The sequence below is a fragment of the Dendrobates tinctorius genome, unplaced genomic scaffold (genome assembly GCF_039654945.1).
Source record: "Dendrobates tinctorius isolate UK_male_01 unplaced genomic scaffold, ASM3965494v1 ptg000193l, whole genome shotgun sequence".
In the NCBI taxonomy this organism is placed as follows: domain Eukaryota; kingdom Metazoa; phylum Chordata; class Amphibia; order Anura; family Dendrobatidae; genus Dendrobates; species Dendrobates tinctorius.
Genome location: NW_027361860.1, coordinates 2,797,555 through 2,822,587, shown reverse-complemented (window position 1 = coordinate 2,822,587; position 25,033 = coordinate 2,797,555). Strand labels below are relative to the sequence as shown.

The 25,033-nt window shown below is 43.7% G+C and overlaps 1 long non-coding RNA gene across 1 annotated transcript in view; it reads left to right on the top strand.

Annotated features, from left to right (window-relative positions):
• LOC141055986 (uncharacterized) overlaps positions 1-24,762 on the top strand; it is a 79,353-nt gene extending 54,591 nt beyond the window's left edge. Inside the window, exons 2-3 of the long non-coding RNA XR_012221563.1 lie at positions 23,393-23,467; positions 23,541-24,762. This is a non-coding gene — a long non-coding RNA (uncharacterized lncRNA). The remainder of the gene's footprint in view (positions 1-23,392; positions 23,468-23,540) is intronic.
• Positions 24,763-25,033: the final 271 nt, after the last annotated feature.

Genomic DNA, 25,033 nt, shown 5'->3' with positions numbered 1-25,033 from the left:
AGTTGGTGTTCTTTCTGATGGCCTAGAATCAGTCTTTCGTTGATATAACAGTGGGATTCCCTGACTGCTGTGGCCTTGCAACGACACCTCAACATTTGCTGCTGTGCTAACCGATGGGCTTACAGTGGGGGAAACAATGTAGCGTTGATGACTACCTTCGTTGTGATCAGTTGCACATGTGGCACTTGAGGTTTGGTGTTGTGTCCACGCGTGCAAGTGCATGCTGGTTAAATGTCTAAGCATGCAACTGGTCTTCAAATTTTTCAGATTTTTCCCTCGGCTAAAGGTCTTTGCGCACTTCTTACAGATAACCTTGGCCTGATCATGAGGATTTTGTTCAAAAAAGTGCCACACTGCACTCTTCCTACTTTGGCAGACATTTTGCGGCCTAGCACGCTGTGATCTTTTGACCCTCTGGACAAGCTGTCCAGCAACTCTTTTGATGTTTGGAACCTGTCTTTGGAGTGCTCCGGGCCTGCCAGATAACAGCTGTTGCGATGTCGATGTCTGCTGTGGATGCTCCTCATCTGAGATATTGGAAGCAGCACCCTCTTCTCCCAATGGATGCCAATCTGGGTCAACAACTGGGTCATCCATCACCTCCTCTTCTATGTCATGTGCACCTTCCTCTGTGTCACCTTGCATGGTGGTATAGTGTGCGGGAAAGGGCACCTGAGTCTCATCAGGGTCAGAATCTGGCTCTGTACACTGCGAGGACAATGTAGTGCTCTGAGTGAATGTACCAGCAGAATCGTCCATCAGCGGCTGTGCATCAGTGCACTCCATGTCAGATTCATCTTGGCCTGGGTAATTCACCATTTCACTTGATAATCCAGGCATGGTATGTGAAAACAGCTCCATGGAGTAATCAGTAGTATGGCCTGCGTCATCCTTCAATCTTGGTTGGGGTGAAGGACACAAGGAAAGGTGTGGTTCATGAACATGAGCCTCCAATGACGACTCAGTGCTTTTACTTTTTACAACTGAAGAAGAGGAGGCGATAGAGCTGGAGGCTGAGTCAGCAATGTAAGACAAAACTTTTTCCTGATGCTCTGGCTTTAAAAGCGGTTTGCCAACTCCTAGAAAACTAAGCGTTCGAGGCCTTATGTAGCCAGACGATGACGCAGGCTCAACACCTCCTGCATTCGGTCCTATTTTGCTCTTGCCACTACCATCAGATCCACCACCAACACCATCATTACCAGCTGCCAACCCCCGCCCAATTCCACGGCCTCTTCCACCAGCCTTCCTCATTTTTGGTAGAAATGTAGACAAAATCCAACAAACTATATAGTAATGTAAAACAAGGTACAAGGTGTCTATAGGACAGGGGAGATTTTGAATTTCTGCAGACACTTGTGGACACTGGACACTTTTGGATTGTGTGAGGCCCAATGAATATCTGAGCGCTATGTGACAGGCTCGATGGCACAGCTGTGACCTAAGTGACTAGAGGATAAGTGAGATTTTGAATCTCTGCACACACTTTTGGACACTGGACACTTTTGGATTGTGTGAGGCCCACTGATATCTGAGCGCTATGTGACAGGCTTGATGGCACAGCTGTGACTTAAGTGACTAGAGGATAAGTGAGATTTTGAATCTCTGCACACACTTTTGGACACTGGACACTTTTGGATTGTGTGAGGCCCACTGATATCTGAGCGCTATGTGACAGGCTTGATGGCACAGCTGTGACCTAAGTGACTAGAGGATAAGTGAGATTTTGAATCTCTGCACACACTTTTGGACACTGGACACTTTTGGATTGTGTGAGGCCCACTGATATCTGAGCGCTATGTGACAGGCTCGATGGCACAGCTGTGACCTAAGTGACTAGAGGATAAGTGAGATTTTGAATCTCTGCACACACTTTTGGACACTGGACACTTTTGGATTGTGTGAGGCCCACTGATATCTGAGCGCTATGTGACAGGCTCGATGGCACAGCTGTGACCTAAGTGACTAGAGGATAAGGGAGATTTTGAATCTCTGCACACACTTTTGGACACTGGACACTTTTGGATTGTGTGAGGCCCAATGAATATCTGAGCGCTATGTGACAGGCTCGATGGCACAGCTGTGACCTAAGTGACTAGAGGATAAGGGAGATTGGATTGCTTTTAAAAAAGCAGTTTGCGGAGCAGTGGGTAAACAGCAATGCCAGCCTGTCAGGAAGCCTTAAAAGGCAGCCCAACAACCAACACCACTGATACACCACTATATAGCCTCCCCTTGCACTGCACACACAGTGACTGGTGTGTTGTGCAGGCCAAATTGCTATCAGCAGCAGAAGCAGTTTTTTTTTCTTCTCAGCAGGACAAAAAAAAAAATTGGTATTGCTTTTAAAAAAGCAGTTTGAGGCCCAATGAATATCTGAGCGCTATGTGACAGGCTCGATGGCACAGCTGTGACCAAAGTGACTAGAGGATAAGGGAGATTGGATTGCTTTTAAAAAAGCAGTTTGCGGAGCAGTGGGTAAACAGCAATGCCAGCCTGTCAGGAAGCCTTAGAAGGCAGCCCAACAACCAACACCACTGAAACACCACTATATAGCCTCCCCTTGCACTGCACACACAGTGACTGGTGTGTTGTGCAGGCCAAATCGCTAGCAGCAGAAGCAGTTTTTTGGTCTTCTTCCCTGCCTAACGCTCTCCCTACAGAATCAGCAGCAACCTCTCCCTATACTGAGATCGGCAGAAGTAAGATGGCGGTCGGCGTGCACGCCCTTTTATACCCCCTGTGACGCCCACCAAAGCAAGCCAATCACTTGCATGCCCTTCTGAAAGATGGTGGTGACCCCTGCCTATGTCATCACGTTGCCCACAGTGTCCGTGGATCCTGATTGGCTGAAAAAGAGCGCAAAACAAACTTTTGAAACGCGACTTTGGCGCGTAAGTCGCCGACCTCGTGGCCGACCTCATCCTAGGGTCGGGTTTCGTTTCATGAAACCCGACTTTGCCAAAAGTCGGCGACTTTTGAATTTTTTCGACCCGTTTCGCTCAACTCTACCCATCATCCTCCTCCTCCTCTTCCTCTTCTTCCTCCACCTCGTCCAGGAGAGTTCCCTGAGCATACAATGGCTGACTGTCATCAAGGCTGCCCTCTTCCTCCTCCGTTGCAGACGCCTGCTCCTTAATGAGCGTCAAAGTTTGCGTGAGCAGACGCATAAGTGGGATGCTCATGCTTATGATGGCGTCGTCTGCGCTTACCAGTCATGTGCATTCCTCCAAATATTCAAGGACTTTAGAGGTCTTTCAGCTTCGACCACTGAACACCAGACAACTCCATGTCTGCCCTCAAACTGCCTGCCCGTGTATCCTCCCACAAGTGCCTTACAGCCGGCCTCTGTTCACACAGCCTCTGAAACTTGCGCAGGGTGGAGTTCCATCTTGTTGCAATGTCGATAATTAGGCGGTGCTTGGGAAGGTGAAGCAATCGCTGCAGCTTCTGCATACGACTGGAGTGTACAGGCGACCGGTGGATGTGTGAGCACAGTCTTCGCACCTTCTGGGGCAGGGCTGATAACTCTGGATAATTATTGAGGAAGCGCTGCACCACCAGGTTCAAGGTGTGAGCCAGGCAAGGTATGTGTGTGTGAGTTTTGAAAGGGCTATGGCTGCCACAAAATTCTGGCCGTTATCACTAGCTACCTTGCCTGCCTCAAGATGTAGACTGCCCAGCCATGACTCAGTTTGTCGCTGCAAGTAGTCAGCCAGTACCTCCGCGGTGTCTGTCGCCCAAACACATCTTCAACACAGCCTGCTGATGCTTACCACTAGCTGTTCGATAGTGGGACACCTCGTGTGCAACACTGGCAGCTGCGGATGGAGTGCTCATGCGACTGCGCTCTGTGGACGAACTTTCGCTTATGGAGGAGGAGGGTCGAATGCCTACAGCTAACTGTTTGCTGTGCCGTGGCCTAGGCAACACTGTCCCACCGCCACTGTCCACTGTGGAGCCTGCATCCACCACATTAACCCAGTGCGCAGTGATGGACACGTAATGACCCTGACCATGCCTACTGGGCCATGCCTACTGGACCATGCATCTGTTGTGAGGTGCACCTTTCCACTCACTGATTGCTTCAGTGCATGGACAATGCGGTCTTTCACATGCAGGTGGAGGGCTGGGATGGCTTTTTACGAAAAGTGCCGACTGGGTAGGTCATAGCGTGGTACTGCGTAGGCCATGAGCTTGTGGAAAGCTTCTCTTTCAACCAACTGGTAGGGCATAATCTCAAACGAGATTAGTTTGGCAATGTGGGCGTTCAAACCCAGTGTACACGGATGAGAGGATGAGTACTTTCTTGTCCTACTCAGTCTCTGGTAGGGTGAGCTGGACTTGAGAGCTGCATATGGTGGAACTAGCGGTGGACATGGTGGACTGAGAGAGGGTTGGTGATGGTGTTGGTAGTCTTGCTGATGGCCTAGATTCAGTCTTTCATAGCAATAACATTGTGATTCCCTGACTGCTTTGGCCTTGCGACGACACCTCAACATTTGCTGCTGGTGGTGTGCTAACCGGTGGGCTTACAGTGGGGGAAGCGATGTAGTGTTGTGGACTACCTTCATTCGTAGCAGGTGCACATGTGGTACGTGAGGTTTGGTAGTCCGTCCATGCTTGCAAGTGCATGGTGGTTAAATGTCTAAGCATGCAACTGGTATTCAAATTTCTCAGATTTTTCCCTCGGCTAAAGGTTTTTGCGCACTTCTAAGGCTAGTTTCACACTAGCGTTTTTGAGCGCAGCGACGGCCTGCGCACGGCCGCCGCTAAGCCCTGCCCCCTGCCGTGGCTCCGCCGGTAGCTCCGCCTACTGGCGCATGACGCTGCATGCGCCCTGCGTCCCCTATCTTTATCACTGGGGGCGCAGGCCGTGCGCAGTATGCGTTTGGCGCATGCGCCTTTTTGACGGTGCGCCGGCGCAACCAAACTGCAGCAGGTTGCGTTTGGCGCAGGTCGGCGCACCGTCAAAAGGACGCATGCGGCGCCAAACGCAAACTGCGCACGGCCTGCGCCCCCAGTGATAAAGATGGGGTGCGCATGCAGCGTCATGCGCCGGTAGGTGGAGCTACCGGCGGAGGCATGGCAGGGGGCGGGGCTTGGCGCCGGCCATGCGCAGGCCGTCGCTGCGCTCAAAAACGCTAGTGTGAAACTAGCCTAACAGAACCTTTGCCTGATCATTAGGATTTTGTTAAAAAAAGTGCCACACTGCAGTCTTCCTACTATGGAAGACATTTTGAGGCCTTGCACGCTGTGCTAATTTGACCATCTGGCCAAGCTGTCCTGCAACTCTTTTGGTTTTTGTAACATGTTTTTCGACTGCTACGGGCCTGCCAGATAACAGCTGTTGTGATGTTGATGCCTGCTGCGGATCCTCCTCCTCCTCCTCATCTGAGCTATTGGCAGCGGCACCCTCTTCCCACAATGGATGCCAATCTGGGTCAACAACTGGGTCATCCATCACCTCCTCTTCAATTTTATGTGCACTTTCCTCTGTGTCACCGTGTAAGGTGGTATAGTATGCGGGAAGGGGAACCTGAGTTTCATCAGGGTCAGATTCTGGCTCCATACACTGCGAGGACAATGTAGTGCTCTGGGTGAATGTAAATTCCCACACAGCAATGGCATAAAGTGAGACTAGGGACTTTTTTTTTTTAAGTGGCGGAGGAATACAGTGCGGAAGGATACCTACCTTCCGTCATTGGATTCCTGCAGCCCGTAGAGAACGGCAGCAACAGCTGATGCTGCAGTTCTCTACCCAAGATCGTCGTGGGACACACTCGTGGACTGCTTCGGATCGTGGGTGAGTATTTTTGTGGTTTGTTATGTTAATATTTATTCCGTAAAAGACAATGGCTTCGGGGAACAATGTGACAAGTATTGGTAAGTATGTTACTCTATGTTATATGTACTGTATGTCTATGTATGTATTGTATGAATGTATTGTATGTAGTATGTATGTAGTATATATGTGGTATGTATGTAGCATGTAGTATGTATGTAGTATGTATGTAGCATGCATGCAGTATGTATGTAGCATGCATGTAGTATATATGTAGTATGTATGTAGTATGTATGTAGCATGCATGTAGTATGTATGTAGTATATATGTAGTATGTATGTAGCATGTAGTATGTATGTAGTATGTATGTAGCATGCATGTAGTATATATGTAGTATGCAAGTAGTATGTATGTAGTATGTAGCATGTAATATGTATGTGGTATGTATGTAGCATGTAGTATGTATGTAGCATGCATGTAGTATGTATGTAGTATGTATGCAGTATATATGTAGTATGTATGTAGCATGTAGTATGTATGTAGTATGTATGTAGCATGTATGTATGTAGCATGCATGTAGCATGCATGTAGTATGTATGTAGTATGTATGTGGTATGTATGTAGCATGTAGTATGTATGTAGTATGTATGTAGCATGCAGTATGTATGTAGTATGTATGTAGTATGTATGTAGCATGTAGTATGTATGTAGCATGCATGTAGTATGTATGTAGTATTTTTTTTTTTTTTTTTTAACATTTAACACATTAGCCGGATGATGGGACTACTACTGTCCCATCATTGGCTAATGTGTCAATCACTGTCATGGTAGCAGGCATCGCCAGATGGGACTTGTAGTCCCATCGGACGATGCTTGCACAGACCCCCGGACATCAGCACAGCCCCCCGGCAGGCCGGCACAGCCCCCCGGCAGGCCGGTACAGACCCCCACAGGGTGCACAGACCACCGGCAGGCCGGCACAGCCCCCCGGCAGGCCGGTACAGACCCCCACAGGGTGCACAGACCACCGGCAGGCCAGCACAGCCCCCCGGCAGGCCGGTACAGACCCCGGCAGTCCACACAGCCCCCCGGCAGGCCGGTACAGACCCCGGGCAGTCCACACAGCCCCCCGGCAGGCCGGCAGAGACCCCCGGAAGGCCCGAAATGACGGTGCATCATGATGCGCACACACCGCGCATCATGATGACGTCAGGCTGTCAATCAACTTTGAACTTCTGATTCCGATGCCGACTTCCGATATTGAAAAAATATCGGAAGTCGGTATCGGAATTCCGATACAGCAAGTATCGGCCGATACCCGATACTTGCGGTATCGGAATGCTCAACACTAGAAACAACACAATAAAGTTCTTTGAAAAGAAAAACCATTGTTTATTTGTGAATTCTTTATTTTTTTTTTAAAGATATATTAACCATTTTTTTGGTTAATTTTTTTTGTTGGTGGTATATATATTTTACCTTTTTTTGTTAAAGTTTAGAAACATTTTTTTGGGCATATAATTTTTTTTTTTTAACAATAAATAAAACATTTATAAATTATAATGTTGAGTGGAGATAGTATCGGAGGAGTTAACAGGGTTGACCACATCGAGAGGGGGGGTAGAGGACTGGGAAGGGAGTTGGTGAGGATCAGGAGTGGAAGGGGGGTTCAAAAGATGTGGTTGGGATTGGGAGTGGATGGACAGACAAAGTTTGTAGGTACATTGAAGGTGTATGTGGGGGTGGGCATGGTGAGGGCATTGAGGTATAATGCAATGGGGAAGGAAGGTACTGGGAAGAATGGAATGGGGAACTAGAGAAAGGAGAGGGAGTGGTAGGAGGATGGGCAGTTGTATGATGGATGGTGGTAGAAGGATGGACAGGGGGAGGATGGACAGGGGGAGGATGGGATGCTTCTGCTAGTACCTCCACCAGAGCATTCTGACAGGCTTGCATCACACGCATCTGCTGGTGAGTACTTAAACCTTCCATTTGCCGGACAACAGATTGAAAAAAGATGTCTCGGCGTCTGGTTTGATTCTAAATTCATCTGTTCCATGTATCTTCTGAGTTCCATGATACTTTGATCATGGTCAACCCAGAAGATAAACGTTGTCCAAAATTCTGGAAACCATGCTGGACAGATGAGTTTAGACTCAAACAGTCAGACAAGGTCATCCTTTCCTGACTCCTCAGACGCTGCCGGCCAGAACCAAAAGTTGGTAGAGATATTGCGGCAGTGTCTGAGGGGTGGGGAACAGGGAACAAGTCGTCACCAGCAGCTTCATGTGATGAAGTCTGCCCTGCTGCTCCAGTGCTGGTGGAGGGGATAGAGGGACGAATACAAGAGGGTAGGTAGAGAGGGGTCGGATACCTCGATATGGTCACCGGGGGCGGTCTCACAAGGGATCACTCCAGAGGGACGCAACTCTGATGCAGGCTCCCGAGTGCTGCAGATGGTGCTAAAAAAAAAGAAAAAAAAATAAATTAAAGATATTGATATTTAATTTAACTCTGCTGAAAAAAAAATTGGTTAAACATGTAAACATTTCTACTACAGAAATGGTTTGTGGAATATTTACCTTCTGGACACCATAGTCGATGGGAGGAACCCTAGGGCTTTGTAGTTCTTGTATTGGTGTCCCTGGCGTCCTCCCGATCCACTCGGGGCCTGCATCTCTTTGTTGAAGTCCCTCTTGAAGCGATCCCTGAGCAACTGCCACCGTGTGATAAAAATAAAGGGGTTTAGTATTCAACACTTCACATGCTGGAATATAAGTTACTGAAGTTGTAATACTTACGCACTAAATCCCTGGCCCTCGCATTGAGCTCCTCCCAGTTCTCTATAACTGCAGAACACACCTAATCCCAGAGCCGTTGGGTGGTTGGTTGGTCGGCGTGTAAACGGTTTCCCATGTTCCACAGCGGCTCCCGGTTTTCAACCTCATGGATGAGGTTATCTGTGTCAATTACTACACCCTCCTCAAGTTGTCTCCGGGGAGCACGCTGTGAAACCTGTGAAGAAAAAAAAATACAAAAAAAAATTACTTTCTATTCAAACACATGATGTTCATTTACTCAATTATCCAAAGAGGGTTACTTACCGTTTGCCGACCACCAGAGGCATCACCTCAACGACCCTGGGATGTCCTGGGAGTCGCTCTAGTGCGGGCTCCGGATTCTGAAGACTGCAAAATAAAAAAATTTGGTTTGGATGGATGCGTAGTTATTGTGTTCGCTGTGATGAATGTTTGGGTTGGGTGTAGCATTATGTATATATGTTTGTCCCAAACTTACACTCTGTGCGCCCCCTCCTTGTGTCTCTCCTCCTGGAAGCTCCTCTGAGTCAGCTTCCTGTGAAAACATAATATATGAATATAGGGTTTATTAAAAAAAGAGTTAAAAAAATATATATATTTACCTCAGTTCGCTGATGATGTGAGGGGGAGCTTTCAGGAGAAGACATTCCTGCGACCTTTGAGGGTATACTTGAAGATCCAGCAAGGAAGGTCCCAGCATAAAGACACTTGTTAAGCTACTATACAAAGGATATCCCAAGCTTTCAGGCATTTATACTTGCTTTTAAAATATCACAAAATGGTGTGGGTCTCCTGCAACCTTAATGATTGGCTCGGCTGGGATCTTCCTGGCTGGATCTGCAAGTATAAAGACACTTGTTAAGCTACTTTTCACAGGATATCCAAAGCTTTCAGGCATTTATACTTACTGGGAAATTGCACACTCTGGTTTCTGGATGCAGACTGCTGTATCCTTCTGCTTGGCAGTTGTGCGTCACTTACTGAAATGATATCAAAGTGAAAACAAAATTTAAATAGCAAAAATAAATATTCATTGATATTTTCAGATTTAAGTGTTTGTATGTGTTTGAATTCCCTGAAAACCTCTCACCGAGATTGTAACCATCGTGATGTACGGTGTGTAATTGCTATGTATCCCCACACTTGTGTTTGCATGTGGTTGAATTCCCTGAAAACCTCTCACCGAGTGTAAACACAGTGATGTTAACTGTGTAATTGCTGTGTATCCCCACACTTGTTTTGAAAAATACAAGTACCTTTATGGTACATAACCATACTTAATTTTACCTGGTTTTAAAATGATACTACAGAGATTTTTTTCAAAAAAGTGTTTTTATTTCTTAGCTTTTTTTTGATTTACACAAATAGGAGCTACTCCGCTCTTTATTTTAAATACCACAATAAATGAAAAAGTGAAAAAAAATATACTACAGATACACCACAATGGCAAATATGAAAATACAATACAATACACATGCAGCAGAAAAATAAAGTATGGAAAAAAAAAACAACACACACACACACACACGCGCGCTCCAGGGGTATTGCAGGTGGAAGACTTGCAGCTGGGAAGGCAGGTTTTATAGCTCTAGATTGGTCTTCTTTCCTTCTGGCTGTTGAAGGATGTCTGGCTCTGTATCTTCATTATGGCTTGATGCTTGCTGGTAGGCTGGCTCTGGCTGGTATGCTTGTGTCTTGGTGCTGCTGCTACTGAATGTCTGGGCCCAATTAGCCCACCTTATATAGTTTTGGGACTGTCTAGAAAAGTATCTTTTTTTTCTGAGCATGCTCAGTGCGATTTTGCGGATTCTGCAAAATAGCGGATGCCGGCGTATCCGCCGCCCATAGGTGCCCATTCTACCGCTTTGCGGACGACGGTAGATCCGCCATTGTCCGCTATTTTGACGCCGACAAAAAGTAGAAAACTCCGTCCCCCTCAGACAGAATCCGCCAGGAATATGGCGGATCCGCCGAGTAGCGGACGACCATCCGCTACAATCCGCCACTAATGTATTTCAATGGGAAAAAATGGCGGATCCGCCACGAGAAAAGCGAATCCGCCATTTTCAAATTTTGGCATATTTTGACTGATTGCAAAAAACTGAAGTGTGAAAGAGGCCTTAAAGGTGGTGGTTATCTGGGACATTCAGACACATCCAGTTTGCCAAGTCAATTATGTAAGTGGATATATAATATATAATGTTATAGTGTATATGTTGGCATATGCAACAGTTGTGGACTTATTCTTTGTGTGACGGAGGACTTTATGCTGATCTGACAGTAGATGGGGATGTTGTGTAAAGATGCCTTGTTTAATGTATTGCAAGAGAAAGTCTCTCGTTAGTTTAATTTTTGTTTTCACTACTTCCTGATGCAGCATTGTAGCATTGTATGACTGTGCATTTTTTCTTTACCTCATGTTCGGACAAGGAAAAGCTTGTTATCCCATGTAAATCTGCTCTTTCTACTGCAACTGTGGGTATCCAGGAGCTATATAACAAGCTGTGCAACAGGTTATGGGCCCAGGCACCGAGAAGCCCAGGCACCAAGAATCCCAAGCACAGATAATCCCAGACACCCAGGACACCAGAAATCTCTGTAAAATTTAAAGATGATGAATGTACAATCCTATCAGTAAATAAGGTAATAATCAATGTCAAGGCAGATGAACAATTAGATCATCTAGACACATTAAAGGAACAGATGAAGTTGTGTACACATGATCACAAGTATTGTATTCACATGTGGCATAGATGTCTATGACACAGACATTCTGAAAGTATAATGGAGCAACAAAGGAAAGAATTGACAAGGGATCTTTTGATATCTGATTGCTCACTTACCGTAAGATGTGAATGTTGTATAAAATCTAAAGCCACAAGGATATCTATTCCTAAAGAAAGTGAAATGAATAGCACAATACCACTTTATTTGATGCATACTGACCTATGTGGACCCATGAAAGTGACTACATCAGGAGGCAATAGATATATGGTGACTTTTATAGATAACTACTCAAGATGCAGAGTCACATACTTGATCAACAACAAAAGCGAAGTTTTCAATAAACTAGTAGACTACATGACAAAGTCAAATAACAAGTTTCAGAGGAAGACAATTGTCATAAGTGATAATGGAGGTGAATTTACAAGACACGAAATGGAAAACTACTTAAGACAAAATGGTATAGAGCATCAAAAGACTGTTCCATATACACCTGAACAAAATGGAGTAGCAGAAAGGAAAAACAGATCTGACTGAAATGATAAGGTGTATGCTGACCGATTTCAAACTACCAGAGAAATATTGGGGTGAAGCATCAATGACAGCTACCTATCTACAAAACCAACTTTTTCCAGAAAACTGAAAAATCTCCATATGAACTGTGGCAAGGTATGAAACAAAGTGCTAATCATTTAAGAGTTTTTGGTTGTAAAGTTTTTGTATTCATTCCAAGAGAAGAACGTTCCAAACTTAAAATACGAGAGGGGCGATCAAAGAGTAATGATGATCAATAATAAACACAATGAATATAGTAAAAAAAAATATATATTTTTCTACATAGTCTCCTAACAAGTCTATACATTTAGTCCATCTCTTTTCTAAACTTAGAATTCCCTTCGAAAAAAATTCTTGATCTTGACCCTCAAAAATCTCCCCAACAGCGGTTATCACGTCGCTATTGTCAAATTTCTTGCCCCTGAGGTGTTCCTTGAGCCGAGGAAAGAGAAAGAAGTCACTGGGGGCTAGATCTGGCGAATAGGGGGGGTGTTCCACCAGTTCAAAGCCCGCTTCTTGAATGGTAGCCATGGCAACTGCAGCTTTGTGAGCCGGTGCGTTGTCTTGGTGAAACAGCACTCCAGCCTGCAGTTTTCCGCGCCTTTTCTCCTTGATAGCCTCCCGCAATCTTCTTATTCTGCGTAGTAGGAGCCCGTAATAGTGGCTCCCTTCTCCAAATAGTCCACCATAATTATTCCTTCAGCATCCCAAAAAACAGACGCCATAACCTTCCCTGCTGAGCTTGACATTTTGAATTTCTTCGGCTCGTTTCCATGTCATCGATTGTTTCGTTTCGGGATCAAAGTGGTGGATCCAGGTCTCATCCATGGTCAAAAAACATGACAAAATCTCCTTGTCTGCTTGGAACTTTTCAAGATTTGCTATTGAAATGTCAACTCGTTTCTTTTGTTCGTCGGTTAACATTTTTGGCACGCAACGTGCGGAGACCTTTCTCATATGCAATTCTTTTGCAAGGATTCTTTGAATACTGCCATATGAGATCCCTGTGACCTCAGCTACATGCCTGATAGTCACTCTTCGATCTGCCAACACATCAACTTTTTTCACGTTTTCTTCATTGAGGGACGTGGATGGGCGTCCTTCGAGATGTTCATCTTCCGTCGATATTCTTCCCAGCTTAAATTCCTTGGCCCAGCGTGCAACTGTGGAATATGGAGGCGAAGAGCCCCCTAATGTTTCCACTAAGTCGCTGTGTATGTCTTTGGTAGACATTTTTTTCAAGCAGAGGTATTTGACAGCTCTGAGCTCATTTTTTTCCATTTTGATGTTCACTCCTTGGCAGTTCATATTCAAATGAATGTAACTCCCGGGAATCATGGCCTATTTAAGTGATTTTTTTTTTCCTTGACTAGTGGGTACCTAAGAGAGAAGAAAACATTTTATTTTAATTTCTGTGTGCAATAGAAATAACAGATTATCATTACTTTTGTATCGCCCCTCGTAGGTCCATAGAAGGAATATTTGTTGGATATAGTGAAAATTGCAAAGGATATAGAATCCTGGATCCCATAACAAAGTTACGGTGAGTAACAGAGTGTGACATTCATTGAGGATCTGAATGAAGACACTTATTTCACTGGAAACAAAAAATGAGAAAAACAGCAGTGATGTAGCTGAAGGAATATCTGATGTAAAAGTTGAAATTGATAAACAGAATACTGAAATTGAAGAGATACAAATACAAACAGACATAGAAACAAGATGCTCAACAAGAGAAAACCAAGGAAAACCACCAAAACGCCTCTCATACAAGGCAACAAGTAAAATTTATGAGCCACCTCTTGAGTAGACATATCTCGACTTCCTGAAGAAACTAATAAATGGATAGAAGCAGCAATAATAGAAATAAAATCCATGCATGACTCAAATATATGGACACTAACAGAATTACCAGAAGGAAGAAAAGCTATAGCATGTAAATGGTTTTTAAAGTAAAGTACCAAACAGATGGCACAACTGAACAATAGCGAGCAAGATTTGTAGCTAAAGGCTATTCTCAAAAATATGGAGACGACTATGATGAAATATTTGCTCCAGTTGTCAAACTTACAACAAGAAGAACTTTGCTTGCAGTTACAGCAATGAAACAAATGGAACTGAAACATCTGGATGTAAAGACACCTTTTTTGAATGGATATTTAACAGAAGATATTTACATGGACAAACCTCCAGGATTAAAAGATGAAAGTAACCCAAACATGGTTTGCAAATTACAGAAAAGTGTGTATATATACTGTTTAAAACAAGCTGCTAAAGCGTGGAATAATAAAATCACGGAAGTGCTCACAAATGAAAAATTTCAAAGAAGCAAAGCTGATCCTTGCCTATACACAAAAAGACTAAAATGTCATCAACATACGAGTATATGAGTACATAAATCCATCTGTTCATTAGTTTGTTTTGAAAGAAAGGGATAAAGAGGATATAGTAAAAATTCTGAATCAACATTTTGAGATCAAAGACTTGGGAAATGTGAAACAGTACCTAGGAATACAGATTGAAAGAGAAGATGGAAGTTTCCTACTTAATCAAAATCACATGATTCAAGACATAACCAAAACATTTGGATTAAAGGATGGAAAAATAGCAAAGTCTCCAAAGGAAACAAATTATCTTAAAGTGATGAAGAATAGTAAGAAAAATGTGTTACCAATTAATGAAAAGTACAGAATGGCAATAGGAAAAATACTGTGTCTAGTGACTGTTACAAGGCCAGACATCCCAGCCATAGTAGGAATTCTGAGTAGAAAAATATCTAAGCCAAATAAATCGGACTGGAATGCCGTGAAGAGAGTAATATGTTATTTGAAAGGAACTTGCAATGTTAAACTGAAACTGCCTAAAAGTGAGAAATGTATTTTAACTGGATACGTTAATACAGATTGGGCTAGAGATCCAACTGACAGAAAATCTACCAGTGGCTTTCTTTTCTTTCTCTCAGGTGGACCAATTAGTTGACTAGTAAAAAACAATCATTAGTAAGGCTGTCGTCAACAGAAGCAGAATATATTGCAGCAGGACATGCGAGTCAAGAAGTTCTATGGTTAAGACAATCGCTAACAGACCTAGGACAACTACAGTTGGAACCAACAAAAATGAGGACAATCAAGAATGTCTTGCTCAGATGGAAAGGGTTAACCCAAGAACCAAGCACATTCATGTGAAGTATCATTTCTTAAGGGATCATCAGGAACAAGGAATCCTGAAATTACAATATTGTCCAACTGAAGATATGACTGCAGACATTTTTACAAAGGCATTGAATGCTGAAACATCAGAGACTAATGTGAAGAATAGATGGCGATGTTGTGTAAAGTTTCCTTGCTTAATGTATTGTAAAAGAAAGTCTCTCTTGCTAGTTTCAGTTTTGTTTTTACTACTTCCTGATGCAGCATTGCATGACTGTGCATTTTTACTTTACCTCGTGTTGTTATAAGTAAAAGCTTGTTATCCCATGTAATCTTCTCTGTGAAGTTTCCTACTGCAACTCTGGGTATCCAGGAGCTGTGCAACAAGCTGTGCAACAGTATACAGTAAGGTGTTGTGAGTTCATTTTCCCCTTCACCGTCGATGTCTGATGAACTCCCTCTTCTGGTGAAGGAAGGTAGTGAGACTGATTACCAAACACCTGATCTGGTAGATGATGACTGGGTAACAGGAACTTCTGACTGAATATAAGGCAGCCGACGCCCTTCTGAGTCGCTGGTGATTTCTCTGCTGGATTCTTGGAGACCAGTCTGATTCCTGCTTCCCAAAGAAGTTTTTGCTCTGCTATTGAACTTATTAGTTTTGTTTTGTTTACCATGTTTTTTGGAGTTCAGTCATCCCCAGTCGGGGGTGTGCTGAGTTCCATTTTTGTCTCTGATCAGTTTGTCTCTTTGCTCTGTCTTCAGAATTTACCTGAGTGCGGATAGTCATTTTGAAGTCCTAGCGACTTCAGGGCCTGTTTTTCCTATCAGACGGTTGGGACATTTTTTGGTAGGGTTTTTTACGGATTGCAGACAGCAGCTTTTCTATCCTGTCCTTTTTAGTTAGCTTGTGCCCTGTCGTTTGCTCAACCTATCTTTCTATCTGTGTGTGTTTTTTCATCTTGCTTCACTGTCATTATATGTTGGGGGCTGCCTATTGCTTTGGGGTCTGCTCTGGGGCAGTTTAGATTTCCCCTTTCTTTCTTTAGGCCTATTTAGTTCTCCGGCTGTGATCGAGGGGTCTAGGGCATCGTAGGAACCCCCCACGGCTACTGTTAGTTGTTGTGGATAGGATCAGGGGTCTGCAATCCGATAGCTACCAACCTCTCCGGTTTTCTGGACTTAGCTTGTATTTTTGTTTTCTCCTCCTCCGGTGACTCATTCATTACAGAATCACCAGCCATACCGCAGATTCTAGGGTGCTCAATAGCAAGAAAGAATTGTAAAAAAAAAAAGTGTCAGAATTTTTTTTTGGTGTATATTTTTTTCTCTCTTTCTCTGAGGCCGTAGGGGGAATTTTTTCTCAATGGAGATTAAGCAATTGTCTGATCGTGTGGAGCAGCTTACTGCTGAAGTGCGGGGAATTTCCGCCTATCTTGCTCATTCACATGCTGCTGAACCAAAGATCCCTACTCCTGATGTGTTTTTTGGGGATCGGTCTAAATTTCTGAATTTTAAGAATAATTGTAAATTATTTTTTGCCTTGAAGCCTAACTCATTGGGGAGCTCCGCGCAGCAGGTTAAAATTGTCATCTCTTTGCTGCACGGCGATCCCCAGGATTGGGCATTTTCTTGGAAACCTGATGATCCTATTCTGACTGATGTGAACGCATTTTTTCAGGCCTTGGGGTTGTTGTATGATGAACCTAATGCTATTGATCAGGCTGAAAAGGCCCTGTTGGCATTGAGCCAGGGTCAGGATTCTGCAGAGTTGTACTGTCAAAAATTCCAAAAGTGGGCGGTCCTTACTACCTGGAATGATGGTGCCTTGGCAGCTCTTTTTCCGAAGGGTTTGTCAGAAACCGTAAAAGATACTATGGTGGGATTTCCTGTTCCCTCTGGTCTTGACGATTCTATGTCATTAGCCATTCAGGTTGATCGGCGTTTGCGTGAACGTATAACTGCACGAGAGGTGTTGCCACCTGTGGAACAAATGTCTGAACCTATGCAATGTGATAGAGTTTTGTCTAGGGCGCAACGTCAGGAGTTCAGAAGGCGTAATAAGCTGTGTTTTTTCTGTGGAGATGCCTCTCATATTATTTCTGTCTGCCCTAAACGAGAGAAACGTTTTGCACACACATTTGCTGTGGGTGGTGTTCAACCTAAGTTTCTTCTGGCAATTACTCTGATCTGCTCCCTGTCCACATTTTCCGCTAAGGCTTTTGTGAATTTGGGAGCAGCTATGAACCTGATGGACTTGGATTTTGCTAAACGTTGTGGGTTTCCTATGACACCTCTGCGGATGCCTATCCCCTTGAGGGGTATTGATGCTACTCCTTTGGCAAAGAATAAACCTCAGTTTTGGACCCAGGTGGTAATGCAGGTCGCCCCAGACCATCAAGAAAATTGCAGATTTTTGGTGTTGAATAATTTGAATGATACCATCTTTCTGGGGTTTCCCTGGTTGCAAATCCATAATCCAGTTTTGGATTGGAAATCTGTGTCTGTGGTGAGTTGGGGTTGCCTGTGTGCCCTTAGTGATGCTCCTATTTTCTCCACCTCTCCCGAGTCGCATGATGTTTCTGACTATTTGGCTGATTTTTATGATGTATTTAGTGAGAATGAGTCTGCATCTTTGCCTCCTCATAGGAGTTATGACTGTGCAATTGAGCTGAGCCCTGGGTGTATATTTCCCAAGGGTCGACTTTTCAATTTATCTGTACCCGAGCACGAGGCTATGCGATCGTATATTAAGGAGTCGTTGGAGAAGGGTCATATTAGACCATCCTCTTCACCCTTAGGTGCTGTTTTTTTGTTTTTTTTTGTGGCCAAGAAAGATGGTTCATTAAGGCCTTGTATTGACTATCGTTCCCTCAACAAAATTACTGTTAAATATCAGTATCCGTTACCCCTGATTTCTGATCTATTCTCCAGAGTTAAAGGTGCTTGCTGGTTTACCAAGCTTGACCTCAGGGGGGCGTATAAACTTATTCGCATTAAGCAGGGGGATGAATGGAAGATGGCGTTTAATACTCCGGAGGGACATATTGAGTACCTGGTGATGCCTTTTGGGATCACTAATGCCCCTTCTGTCTTCCAGTGCTTCATGAATGATATTTTCCGAGACTTGGTAGATAAATTTTAGATCATCTATCTGGATGATATTTTGATCTTTTCCAAGGATTGGGACTCTCATGTGGAACATGTTCGGACTGTGTCCTGGATTTTGAGCGAGAATTCCCTGTATGTCAAGGGATAGAAATGCCTTTTTGGTGTACAGAGGATTTCATTTTTGGGATTTATTTTGTCTCCGTCAACTATTGAAATGGAGCCGGCCAAGGTACAGGCCATTTATGATTGGATTCAGCCCACTTCTTTGAAGGCCCTCCAGAAGTTTTTGGGTTTAGCTAATTTTTATCGTAAATTTTATAGCTAATTTTTCTGGTATTGCCAAACCATTGACTGATTTGACTAAGAAGGGGGCTGATGTGCTGAATTGGTCTCCGGAGGCTGTTTCTTCTTTTCAAGAGCTGAAGCGAAGGTTCACTTCTGCTCCGGTTTTGCGGCAACCTGATGTCTCACTCCCGTTTCAGGTAGAGGTGGACGCTTCTGAGATTGGTGCAGGAGCTGTTGTGTCCCAAAAAGATCCTGTAACATCTAAAATGAATCCCTGTGCTTTCTTTTCCCGAAAATTCTCACCATCCGAACGTAACTATGATGTGGGGAATCGGGAACTGTTAGCCATGAAATGGGCATTTGAGGAGTGGAGACATTGGTTGGAGGGAGCTAAACATCAAGTTGTGGTCCTTACTGACCACAAGAATTTGATTTACCTGGAGTCGGCCAAACACTTGAATCCTAGACAGGCTAGGTGGGCCTTGTTTTTCACACGTTATGATTTTGTGGTCTCTTTTCTTCTGGGCACGAAGAATGTCAAGGCAGACACCCTCTCTAGGAGAGTCTTTGCTGATTCTCCTATTGTGACCAAGCCTGCTACCATCTTAGGTGAGGGGGTAGTTCTTTCTGCCATCTCGCCCAGTTTGAGATGTGTTCTGGAAGAGTTTCAGGAGGACAAACCTGAGCGTTGTCCCATTGGAAAATTGTATGTTCCTGACTAGTGGAGGAAGAGAGTGATGTCTGAGATTCATTGCTCCGCATTGGCTGGTCATCCAGGTATTTTTGGTACTAGAGATTTGGTGAGTCGGTCTTTTTAGTGGCCCGCCTTGTCTCGTGATGTCAGGAATTTTGTGCAGTCCTGTGGGACTTGCTCCCGTTCTAAACCTTGTTCTTGCTCTAGTGGGTTGTTGATGCCTTTGCCGGTGCCCAGGAGACCATGGACCCATATTTCAATGGATTTTGTCTCTGATATGCCTGTCTCTCAGAGAATGACTGTTATTTGGGTGATTTGTGATAGATTCTCTAAGATGGTCCATCTTGTACCACTCCCTAAGTTGCCATCTTCCTCAGAGTTGGTGCCCTTGTTTTTTCAACAGGTGGTTCGCTTGCACAGGATTCCTGAGAACATTGTATCTGACAGAGGAGTTCAGTTTGTTTCTAGATTTTGGAGGACTTTGTTCCAAGCTGGAAATTCAGTTGTCCTTCTCCTCTGCATTTCACCCTCAGACCAATGGGCAGACGGAGAGAACAAACCAGACTTTGGAGTCTTATTTGAGATGTTTTATTTCTGCTGATCAGGATGATTGGGTTTCATTTTTGCCCTTGGCTGAATTTGCTTTAAATAGAGCTAGTTCTGCCATTTTGATGTCATCTTTTTTTTGTAACTTTGGGTTTCATCCTCGATTCTCTTCAGGGCAGGTGGAGTCTTCTGCCTGCCCAGGTGTTGACACTGTGGTGGAGAGAATGCACCAGATTTGGGACCAAGTGGTGGATAAGTTGTCTCTCTCCCAGGAAAAGGCCCAGTGGTTTTCCAACTGGCATAGGACCATTGGTCCCCGGTTTAAGGTGGGTGATATGGTTTGGTTGTCATCAAAGAATATCTCTATGAAGGTGGCTTCTCCAAAGTTTAAACCTAGATTTATTGGACCTTTCAAGATTTTGGAGATTCTTAATCCGGTCTCTTCGATTGGCTCTTCCTGTTACATTCAAGATCAATAACGTGTTTCATAAGTCTCTGTTAAAGAGGTTTGTTGAGCCAGTAATTCCTGTGGTGGCACCTCCTGACCCTGTATTGGTTGAAGGTAATGTGGAATATGAGGTTGAGAAGATACTGGATTCTCGTCTGGCTAGACGGAGACTCCAGTATTCAGTAAATGGAAGGGTTATGGCCAGGAGGATAATTCTTGGGTCCCTGCATCCAATATTCATGCTGAAAGATTGGTTCGTGCTTTTCATCGGGCCCATCTTGATCGCCCTGGTGGTGTGGATGAGGGTTTGGTGACCCCTCCTCAAGGGGGAGGTACTGTTGTGAGTTCATTCTCCCCTTCACCTTTGATGTCTGATGAACTCCCTCTGCTGGTGAAGAGAGGTAGTGAAATTGATTTGGATGGGAAGAACCTGTCATATGAACAGGTGGAGTGTGATTGGACTCTGGAATTTCTGAGTGGATATAAGGCAGCTGATGCCCTGCAGGGCTGTTGGTGATCCTTTCTGCTCTGAGCTCTTGCATCCAGCTTAGTTCCTGTCTACTAAAAGCTAAGTTTTTGCCCTGCTATTATTCCATGAGATTTTGTCTGGTTTCCTTAGTGTTTGTATTCAGCCAGTCCTGGTTGGGACTGGCTGAATTCCATTTTTGTCTCTGATCAGTTGATCTCGTTGCTCTGTTTTCAGAATATACCTGAGTGCTGATATAGTGATTTTGAAGTCTAGCGACTTCAGGGCCTTTTTCCCTATCAGACGGTTGGGACATTTTTGGTAGGGTTTTTTTCGGATTGCAGCCAGCATCTTTTCTGTACTGTCCTATCTAGTTAGTTGGGCCCCATTGTTTGCTCAGCCTGTCTTTCTGTCTGTGTTTGTGTTTTCATCTGTTTTTCACCAACAATACATGTTGGGGGCTGTCTATTGCTTTGGGGTCTGCTCTGGGGCAGTTTAGATTTCCCCTTTCCTTCTTTAGGTTTATGTAGTTCTCCGGCTGTGATGAGGGGTCTAGGGCACCGTAGGAACCCCCCACGGCTACTGTTAGTTGTGGTGTATAGGATCAGGGGTCTGCAATCCGATAGCTACCAACCTCTCCGGTTTTCTGGACTTAGCTTGTATTTTTGTTTTCTCCTCCTCCGGTGACTCATTCATAACAGTAATGCCTCTTATGGGCTGTGGTGTTAGAACCACTGTTCCCCTGACCTGTGGTATCCAATGCAAGTCAAGAACGCTCTCCTTAATCATCCTGACTAAAGAGAGAAAACTCAGTCACTCAAGGTCTGTAATCAGAGTGATGGGGGGGTTGGGGTTTGATTGAGGAGCTATGAAGATGGTCATGGATGAAGTTAGATTTCCGAGAGTTGGGTAACCCAGTTTCTGTATGTATGTATATGTATGTGTGTGTATGTATGTGTGTGTGTATATGTGTGTGTATATATATATATATATTATATACACACACACACTGGCTGATAACAGAGCACCGCACAAGTTTGTGTGTGTGTGTGTATATACACTCACTGGCCACTTTATTAGGTACACCTGTCCAACTGTGTGTTAAGACTTAATTTCTAATCAGCCAATCACATGGCGGCAACTCAGTGCATTTAGGCATGTAGACATGGTCAAGACAATCTCCTGCAGTTCAAACCGAGCATCAGTATGGGGAAGAAAGGTGATTTGAGTGCCTTTGAACGTGGCATGATTGTTGGTGCCAGAAGGGCTGGTCTGAGTATTTCAGAAACTGCTGATCTACTGGGATTTTCATGCACAACCATCTCTAGGGTTTACAGAGAATGGTCCAAAAAAGAAAAAAAATCCAGTGAGCGGCAGTTCTGTGGCCGGAAATGCCTTGTTGATGCCAGAGGTCAGAGGAGAATGGGCATACTGGTTCGAGCTGATAGAAAGGCAACAGTGACTCAAATTGCCACCCGTTACAACCAAGGTAGGCAGAAGAGCATCTCTGAACGCACAGTGCGTCGAACTTTGAGGCAGATGGGCTACAGCAGCAGAAGACCACACTGGGTACCACTCCTCTCAGCTAAGAACAGGCATCTGATGGCTACTTTCAGCAGGATAATGCGCCATGTCATAAAGCTCGAATCATCTCAGATTGGTTTCTTGAACATGACAATGAGTTCACTGTACTCAAATGGCCTCCTCAGTCACCAGATCTCAATCCAATAGAGCATCTTTGGGATGTGGTGGAACGGGAGATTCGCATCAGGGATGTGCAGCCGACAAATCTGCGCCAACTGTGTGATGCCATCATGTCAATATGGTCCAAAATCTCTGAGGAATGCTTCCAGCACCTTGTTGAATCTCTGCCACGAAGAATTGAGGCAGTTCTGAAGGCAAAAGGGGGTCCAACCCGTTACTAGCATGGTGTACCTAATAAAGTGGCCAGTGAGTGTATATATATAGATATATATCTCAATGTAACCTTACATCAGGGGTTGTTCTTTTAGTAAATTCTGACTTGAGCATGACACTGCTAGAATTAATAGGACTTAGGACACAAATAGTTTTCAAATACAATAATTTCCTTTTGTTTTTTTTTCACTTGGGTAACTAAGCATCGCATAGACTTGGCCAACTTCTTGGGGCATGGACTACATGCTTCCCTATTGGGTGATGTGGCTATGGAGTGACGCTGCTCTCCGGCCTCCATGATAATGCAGCATGGCCAGCCGCTTCTTACTCAAATCAAGGATGTAAAAATACATGTATGTACAGTCTAAGGAGAAAGGGGGTGAATGCAGGAGCTTAGTCTATGGGGAGATGATCCCTAATAATCCATAATCAAAAAAATATTTGTCATTGACTTCAGGTTTTACTTGGCAAAAAAGAGAATTGTTGGGGGTCTCTCCAGCTCCACATGTCTGAACCTTTGGCTTGAGACTGGGTGGCATTCATGTCAGATTGGCAGACATGCTGTCCACATTTGGAAGGATAAATTAATTTTACAAGGCGCATTAGTGGAATGAATGCATTTTTTTTAGAGATATGTGCATATTTTCTGCTTAGTTTTTTTATGGTCCATAGGTTCTCTGTGATAATCAGACCAACTCTCTTTTTTAAAACCATGGATGGTCTCCACAGTATGCCCGGCTTTAGTGCTGTCTTGCTATTATAATTAGTCCTTTCCATTCCTTTTCATCTTGAGTCCGCAATTCCTTTTGGCTAGAAAATAGGAGTCATAAAGAACATGAGGTTGTGATGTAACATAAAATATTAACCAGCAATTTGATATTTATGGATTTCAGCTGCTTCAGTTAATGAAAGACCAGGAAATCGGCAACGAATGGAGGAGGAAATGGAGGAAGATCTTTTTCTTGCAGGTAAAGTCCTGCCCACATATCTGTGCACATTCGTATTTCTCCTCCATACACTTAATCACACACCTTTCTGTAGGTCAGAGGCCACAAGCACTATGAATTATTGAAACAAATCAGGGATATCCTGGATTCACACATCAAACAAGAGAAGATGAAACCAAGCACAAACCTAGAGAGGAAGAACAATTTTTCATGGAATAATCTGTCGGGCAATCACACACCTGAGAAATCATCCCATGCAGTTGGTGGTAAATTGTGGCAGTGTTATTACACAGCGGCAATGGTAAATTGGGGGGGACCTCTGGTGCTCCCTGCCAGTGCAGAGGGATCCATAACCAGCCTACCTGTCTTGTCTGGTGGTGCATAGGAAGCACGGACTCCGTGTGGTTCCACGTAAAACATCCAAAAAAGAAAAAAATTCCAAATAAAAAATGAAATTTATTGGAGCATAAAATCAGGGTCAACATACCACATCAGTGCAAAGAGGCAAAGCAGTAGCAACGCATTTCGAACAACCCACTGTTTTTTTTTTTTTTTTTCCAAGCTGCCAGTGAATGAACAACATGCGGTATAGATCACTCCTAGCCTACACACATGGTGCATAATGACAAACCACCAATAGAAATGGTGTCAAATTAATTCCATTACAAACATTAATAGTTTATACAAATAGACAAGGATAAAATTAAGATGAAAAAGAGAAAAATAAATACAAGCACTTCAATAATGGAACATAATTTCTTTGCGCATTAAGTCCATGGGGAACATATGTTCTCAAAAGGCTTCTCTAGTCATTAATCGCTGCTTCAAATCTCCACCTCTTGCTGAAACCTCAACTTTTTCAATTCCTACAACTTGCAAAGATGAAATATTTGATGTTGGGAGATAAAATGTTTAGAGGCGAAAGACATAGCCCGATTGGAATTGCTGAGAGAAACTATATCGGTTATGTGTTCTGAAACCCTCACCTTTAATTTGCGCATAGTGCAGCCAACATAATTTAATTTACACTCAGTACACATGATCAAATATATAACATTTTTTGTTACAATTAATGAAATGTTGGATTTTAAATTGCTGTACATTGCTATTATCTGTAAAGAAATGCATTACTTTAGAAAGAGCACAGGTTCTGCACTTGGCTGTGCTGCAGCGGTAAAATCCTATATGGTCCAACCGTGTGCGGTATTTGTTACGAAAATTCAAAAAACTTGGAGAAAGAATGTTGCCCGATGTGGAAGATTTTTTAGCAACAATATGACAACCTTGCGAGTGAAGATGATGTCTTGTCAGTTATTCTTTCAATATGCCCATATTCTTACAAATAATTTGTTTTATTGTATTAAATTGAGGGCTATAATTAATGGAGCACACCAATTTTTATTTTGTGTATTAAATGAATTTTTACACCAATTTGTGACGAATTCCTCACTTTTTTTTTTCATGAACAATACTTCTGACCCGATCAAGTGACCACTGAGGATAACCCCTTTTTTTAGTCTGTCACAACACAAATTAATTTCATCTCTTATACTACTAACATTGCTGCAATTTCTAGTTAACCAAGTC